Below are 7993 nucleotides of genomic sequence, written 5' to 3'. Positions count from 1 at the left end.
CCCAGACTTTAGCCTCCACTACAAAGCTGTCATCATCAAGACAGCATGGTATTGGCACAAAAACAGGCACACAGACAAATGGAATAGAATAGAGACCCCAGAATTGGGCCCACAAATGTATGGCCAACTAATCTTTGACAAAGCAGGAAAGAGTATCCAATGGAAAAAAGACAGTCTCTTTAACAAATGGTTCTGGGAGAACTGGACAGCAACATGCAGAAGAATGCAACTAGAGCACTTTCTTACACCATTCACAAAAATATACTCAAAATGGATGAAGGACCTGAATGTGAGACAGGAAACCATCAAAACCCTAGAGGAGAAAGCAGGAAAACACCTCTCTGACCTCAGCTGCAGCAATTTCTTACTTACCACATCTCCAAAGGCAAGGGAATTAAAAGCAAAAAATGAACTACTGGGACCTCATCAAGATAAAAAGCTTTTGCACTGCAAAGGAAACAATCAACAAAACTAAAAGGCAACCGACGAAATGGGAAAAGATATTTGCAAATGACATATCGGACAAAGGGCTAGTATCCAAAATCTATAAAGAACTCACCAAACTCCCCACTTGAAAAACAAATAATCCAGTGAAGAAATGGGCAGAAGACATGAATAGACGTTTCTCTAAAGAAAACATCCAAATGGTCAACAGGCACATGAAAAGATGCTCAACGTCAGTCCTTATCAGGGAAATACAAATCAAAACCACACTGCTATACCACCTCATGCCAGTCAGAGTGGCTAAAATGAACAAATCAGGAGACTATAGATGCTGGAGAGGATGTGGAGAAAGGGGAACCCTCTTGCACTGGTGGTAGGAATGCAAACTGGTACAGCCACTCTGGAAAACAGTGTGGAGGTTCCTGAAAAAATTAAAAATAGACCTACCCTATGACCCAGCAATAGCACTGCTAGGAATTTACCAAGGAATACAGGAGTGCTGATGCATAGGGTCACTTGTACCCCAATGCTTATAGCAGAACTTTCAACAATAGCCAAATTACAGAAAGAGCCTAAAGGTCCATCAACTGATGAATTGATAAAGAAGTTGTGGTTTATAGATACAATGGAATACTACGTGGCAATGAGAAAGAATGAAATCTGTCCAGTTGTAGCAACGTGGATGGAACTGAAGAGTGTTATGCTAAGTGAAATAAGTCATACAGAGAAAGAGAGATACCATATGTTTTCACTCTTATGTGGATCCTGAGAAACTTAACAGAAGACCATGGGCAAGGGGAAGGGGAAATACAAAGTTACAGAGAGGGAGGGAGCCAAACCAAAAGAGACTCTTAAAAAACTGAGAATAAACTGAGGGTTGATGGGGGGTAGGAGGGAGGGGAAAGCGGGTGATGGGCATTGAGGAGGTCATCTGTTGGGATGAGCACTGGGTGTTGTATGGAAACCCAATCTGACAATAAATTTCATATTTTAAAAAATGGAGATACTTTTTTCCATTGGATATTCTTTCCTTCTTTGTCAAAGATGAATTGACTATATAGTTCTGAGTCCCTTTGTGGGTTTTCTATTCTGTTCCATTGATCTATGTATCTGTTTTTGTGCGAGTACCATACGGTCTTGATAACTTCAGCTTTGTAATATATCTTGAAATCCAGCATCATGACGTCTCCAGCTGTGTGTGTGTGTGTGTGTGTGTGTGTGTGTGTGTGTGTGTGTATTTTCACAATTGCTTTGGCTATTCAGGGTCATCTGTGGTTCCAAACAAATTTTAGGATTGTTCGTTCTAGCTCTGTGAAGAATGCTGGTGGTATTTTGATAGGGATTACATCAAATGTACATAGACGTTTTAACAATGTTTGTTTTTCCAATCCATGAGCATGGAATACTTTTCCAATTCTTTGTGTCCTCTTCAAAGTCTGTATTTTAAAGACTATTTAAAAATTGGTGTTCCACACTGAAGCCAACTGTTATAAATGGCTACGGAAAAAATTACACTAGTTCCCATGAAAATAATGAATTGAATGAGAGTTCAAAACCTCAAAAGGAAGAGAATGAAGTTTTCCTATCTCTTTTAATATATGTGATACATGTTCCTATATTAGGAGGAAGTAATACTTGCAGTTCCACAGTGCAAATTAAATGATGAAAATTAGTATTAAAATAAAAGAAAAGTTCTTTTGTGGAAATTGACAGGCTGGTTTTAAGGCATATATGAATATTCAAACAGTCAAGAATAGCCAAGATGGTTTGAAGAACAATGTCCGAGAATTTACTCTAAAGGATATCGAGATTTGTTATAAAACTACAAAAATTAATACATTTGTTGATGTAAAGATGAACAAATAGACCACTGGTATATTTCAGCATGAGCTCTGAAATCTCTTTTCCTGTCTCCACACTCTCTCACCAAACACCAGAGATATGGTTGTATAGTACAATAATTAGAACACAGCTCTGAAATAAGATTCCCAGAATTAGACTACCAGAGAGAACCAGAATGTTCTCACAGCCTTATCTAAGGCTTGTCTGTGACCCAGCAATGTTCTTAGAATGTGACACTAACTCTACGTCCCACTCTCAAAGACACTCTTCAAATTAGAATAGAATTGTTCTTATATAATGTAAAACAATACAATATAAAACCTCTTGCTTTGATGTAAACGATATGACCCATACAATAAGGGGATGTGTTGCAAGAGAGGAATCAAAATATCATCGTATAGCTAATCAAACTCTAAGTCAGTTTTAGCATCCAGGTTTTGATTATTAAATAGGTAAGATTTTCTTCCTTCCTCCCTTCCTTCCTTCCTCCCTTCCTTCCTTCCTTCCTTTTTTCCTTCTGTTCTTCCTTCCTTCCTTCCTTCCTTTCCTTCCTTTCCTCCTTCCCTCCCTTTTCCTTCCTTCCTTCCTTCCTTCCTTCCTTCCTTCCTTCCTTCCTTTCTTCCTTCCTTCCTTCCTTCCTTCCTTCCTTCCTTCCTTCCTTCCCACTCTTCCTGCTCTCTCTCCATAATACAGTAAAACTGTCAGAATGCTCACTTTTTATCTTGGTAAGATAATCTCTTGGTGTTCTTAAGGTCATCTCAAGCCTTCCCTATGGGCACCATCAGCTCTCCTCCCTGCATAGACTTATATAGCAGAAACACTCCATTTTAAGACAAACAACTATTTCTAATATCTTCATCCAGAACAGGTTTAATGAAGCAAAAATGAACTTCTGGAATATCTTGGGAACCAATTGTGGCTGAAAATTTTAAAAGAAAACATAAATGATCTACTAAGAATTTTAAAGAAAAGGAATAAAAACTTGCTATTCCTTCAAGTGACAAGAAGGGAAATTTGTTCCACCGCAATGATTTAATTCAATTGTAGCATCTGGTTTCTTCTGAAATGCATAAATAAACTTCAGAGTAAGAATAGAAGGAGGATGTGGAATTTGGAGAAGGAGTCTATCAGAGTGGTGCCAACACCTTTGAAAATCTGCTATTGCAACAGCACTGTGTCCACATTACAAGTCAAATATAAGCAACGAGCAATGGTGATAGAAGGGACTGGTGTCAAGCACAAATCGATCTGGATTATGTCCTCATCATTCCACGGCATGTGCTCTACATCCTGGACACCAACAAATACTCACTGTTCTCCACAGACCATTGTGGAGTCAGGCACAGACCATGTGCCTCAGACCATTTGCCCCATATGCTTCTTCTGTCTGAAATCCTCAATATTTTTCTTTTACATTCATATAAACCCAGGCCCAGGCCCAGGTAACTACTCCATTTATTTAATTAAAAAACATTTTTTTAACATTTATTCACCTTTGAGAGACACCTTTGAGTGAACAGGGGAGGGACAGGGAGAGAGGGAGACATAGAATCAGAAGCAGGCTCCAGGATCTAAGCTATCAGCACAGAGCCCAACACGGGGCTTGAACCCACGAACCACAAGACCACGACCTGAGCTGAAGTCAGAAACAACCAACTGAGCCACCCAGGTGCCCCATTTAATTTTAAAATACTTAACCTATTCACGTAGATCAAACCTTAACAGTCTTCCTCCATTTTTGTTCCCCAGGCACCACTTATCTCCACAGAAGCAACCAAGAGAATCATTCCCCTGTGTGTTCTTCAATCAAGAGGGATATTTTGTAAATACATGTGTATGTTCCCCTATTTTACACGCACATGTCATATTAATTGTTTGTTACCATGATCAGTTATTAAAGTTTCCACAGCAGTGTTCTCATTTGTAAAATGGGAGAAAATTTATACTACTGGAATCCTAGAGTTATTTTGAGGATTAAATAAGTAAAAGTGTGTGTGTGTGTGTGTGTGTGTGTGTTATTTAGAATAGTATCCAGCACAAAGCAAGCTCTATACAAGGATTAAATATTACCATATTCATCTTCATCATCTTAATCATAATTTTATATCTCTATGAAAAAAATAGGATTTAACTATTGCATCTGCTGGCTCTATAATAATCAATATATTTTTGTACATCATTTATTTGAAGATTTCTTCTCCCAGGGGATTTAAGGTCTTTACTACTTTTCTCTATTGCAATGGATAACCTCAAATTTATGTGCACTTGTCAAACTACCTCCTTAGCAGGAAATCTTAGCAGCAGGGTCAATGGCAATGTTTTAATGGCCTTTAAATAAAAATTTATGGGCAAAAACACAACATGAGTAGATGCAAAAACTTCCTTTCCAACTTCAAACCACCAGAAATAGATTTTTTATTTGCTCACATTTTAAAAAAAGGGAATTTTCTAGGTCAAAGGAATGAAAAAGACACACTTAGATGTAATGGTCACTACTCCTTGAACCTATGGAGCTCACTGAAGGACTGGAATCTGAAGCACACCTTAGGGATTAGAGTTTTAATTGCCACATGGAACCTAGAATTAGGTCAGAGAGCCCACATGTTATAGGAATCCAGCAGTGGACATCATCTGAACTGAAAAATACCTGCCCATTTCCCTAGATCACAGAAAAGAATAAAGTTGCTTATTCCAGGCTGTGATTGGAAAGAGAACCAACTACCAGAAATCAGAAACCTACTTTTACTCTTAAGTTTATATTAACTGAATATTTCAAAAACTCTGGAATTAAGAACCTAGCCTGAAAGCTGGTTAACAATGAAGAATCCCATCAAACTTGTACAGAGTCACCTGTGAGATCTTTTAATAGAGAGGCCTTTAATGACCAAAGATATGTGGAAATTCTAGGAAGTATCCACAATGTTAGTTATGGAAAAGCATAATGCCAAGAAAGACAGTCTGTGGAATTAACAAATGGAAGGATTTCTCATTGTAGAAATGGAGATAACAAAATTTTACAATAAGTATATGTGAAATGTTTAGGTAATAAAGAACACGTAAATAAAGACCAAGTAAAAGATCATAAAACAAAAGAAGTCAAGTAAAAACATATAATTTAAAAATAAACTCATTATGGGACGCCTGGGTGGCTCAGTCGGTTACGCATCTGACTTCGGCTCAGGTCACGATCTAACGGTCGGTGATTTCGAGCCCCGCTTGGGGCTCTGGGGCTGATGGCTCAGAGCCTGGAGCCTGCTTCCGATTCTGTGTCTCCCTCTCTCTCTGCCCCTCCCCCATTCATGCTCTGTCTCTCTCTGTCTCAAAAATAAATAAACGTTAAAAAAATTTTTTTAAATAAATAAATAAACTCATTAGGAGAATTAAATAGTACAAGGCAGGAATCATGAATTTGGAAGGCATATCTGAAAAAAATAACAAAACCATAGCATTCAAAGTTAAAGAGGGAGAAAATGTGAGAAACAAATTAAGAACATGAATAATGGATATAATTTATAACATAACTTCAAAATGAATTCCAGGGGTACCTGGGTGGCTCAGTTGGTTAAGCATCCAGACCCTTGATTTCAGCTCAGGTCATGACCTCTTGACCTGTGGGATCAATCTCTGCATAGAGGTCTGTGCTCAGTATGGAGTCTGCTTACCGTTTCTCTCTCCCTCTCCCTCTGCACACCCCACCCCCACCCTGCTTGCACACAGGGGCTCTCTCTCCCTAAAAAAATTAGTTTATTAATACAATAAAATAGTTCCAGAAGTAAAGAAGATGGGAGAGAGTTAATATGCAGAAATTTGAAGAAAAAAAATAGTTGTAACTGAAGGAAGAGCTAAGTCTTCAGATTTAAAAGGCAGAGTACAAAACAGTATATACCTCTATGTATATTTAGTGAAATGTAATCACTATATACCTCTATGTATATCTAGTGAAATATATACCTCTATGTATACCTCTATGAATACGTCTATGTATATTTAGTAAATATATATACCTCTATGTATATTTAGTGAAATTTAAAGTATCCTGGATAAATAGAAAAATTTTAAAGCTATCATAGAGTAAGAAATGTTTATCTGTAAAATAGCAACAATCAGGAAGACAATAAGATTTATCATCAGCCACCATTAATGTGAAGAAATTTTAAAAGCTACTTTAATATATTGAGAGAAAACAACTACCAGTCATTTTTATACACACACACACACACACACACACACACACACATACATACACAGACAAAATTAAGGACAAATTTTTAAAAATTGTGTCACCAAGACTAATAGAATTTTTATTCAGATTCTACTGAAGTAATCAATAAAGGCTATATTTCAAAAATAAAGGAGAAAAGGAATATAAGAAGCAATGGTGTACAAAGACATAAGTAAAATTATATTTTAAAATTTTAAATTTCACTAAATAAAAACTCAGTGAAATTAATTATTACTGTATGTTTAAAAATGTATTGTGGGGGTACCTGAGTGGCTCAGTGGGCTGAGCGTTGGACTCTTGATTCTCATGGTTTGTGAGATCCAGCCCTGTGTCTGGCTCTGCACTGGTAGCATGGAACTTTCTTGGGATTCTTTCTCTCCTCTCTCTCTGCCCCTCCCCTGCTCATTTGTATGCTCTCTCTCTCAAAATAAATAAACTCAAAATTATATATACATATATATATGTATATGTATATATAATTTTACATATGTGTGCATATATATATATATATATATATATGTAAAATAAAAATGGTCCTAGAATTAAATCTCACAATATTGTGGGCCCTCCATATGGCTGGGTCCTCCTGGAGGTTTTCAATTCTCAGAGTTGTCCACACTGGGCTTCCAGCAATTTATCAATTATACATATATATATATATATATATATATATAGAGAGAGAGAGAGAGGAAATTAAAGGGAAAGAGAAGACTTCCAGTTTCCAATTCTAATCATGTAAGAAGCTTAGAAGCTACCACTCCATCCTAACAAGTAAAAAGCTGAACTGCTTGAAAAGTCAACAACTCTTCTTGGACACATAAGAAAAGGCAGGACACGGAGTGAACCACTGCTCCAAGATTGTAGAAGGCAAATACAGGGAGCCATGGCTTACCAAGTAGAGACACAAGAGTGAAAGCCAACGTGAGAACCCATTCCAAGGTAGGAAAACCTGAACTGTAATTGACAAATTGCTGGAGGCTCAGTGTAGACAACTCTGAGAGTTAAAATCCTCCAGGAGGACCCATCCATATGGAGGACTCACAATATTATGAGATTTAATTCAAAGACCGTTTTTATTTTTATTTTTAATTTTATTTATTTTTGAGAGAAAGAGCATGAGCAGGGGAAAGGCAGAGAAAGAGAATCCAAAGCAGGCTCTGTGATTACAGCAGTAAGCCCAATGCAGCCTTTGAACTCTCAAACTCTGAAATCATGACCTGGGTCAAAGTCAGATGCTCAACTGACTGAGCCATCCAAGTGCCCCTAGGACCATTTTAAAATACATCACAGTCCTCTGTTCTTAACAGTTCTTTCCCTCAAGAGAAACTAACTAACCAGAGCCTAGCCTGCTGGGGTTCTATCAGAGCCTAACTGATCTGGGGGAAGGGAAATGGCCAACTCTAGTCCCCTGTAACTTTCCATATGGAAAAAGGAAAATATCCAAGTCCAGCTCATTCTAGCCATCCTGTCATCTTAAGGAGGAGA

General features: G+C 37.5%; 1 long non-coding RNA gene across 1 annotated transcript; it reads left to right on the top strand.

Annotated features, from left to right (window-relative positions):
- Positions 1-2521: 2521 nt before the first annotated feature.
- On the top strand, positions 2522-4192 carry LOC125937376 (uncharacterized). The gene is made up of 3 exons (XR_007462366.1): positions 2522-2738; positions 3150-3728; positions 4036-4192. It is a non-coding gene; the product is annotated as an uncharacterized LOC125937376 (long non-coding RNA).
- Positions 4193-7993: the final 3801 nt, after the last annotated feature.

This window comes from Panthera uncia (genome assembly GCF_023721935.1).
Source record: "Panthera uncia isolate 11264 chromosome A3 unlocalized genomic scaffold, Puncia_PCG_1.0 HiC_scaffold_12, whole genome shotgun sequence".
NCBI classification, from domain to species: domain Eukaryota; kingdom Metazoa; phylum Chordata; class Mammalia; order Carnivora; family Felidae; genus Panthera; species Panthera uncia.
This window is presented reverse-complemented; position numbering and strand designations above follow the sequence as displayed.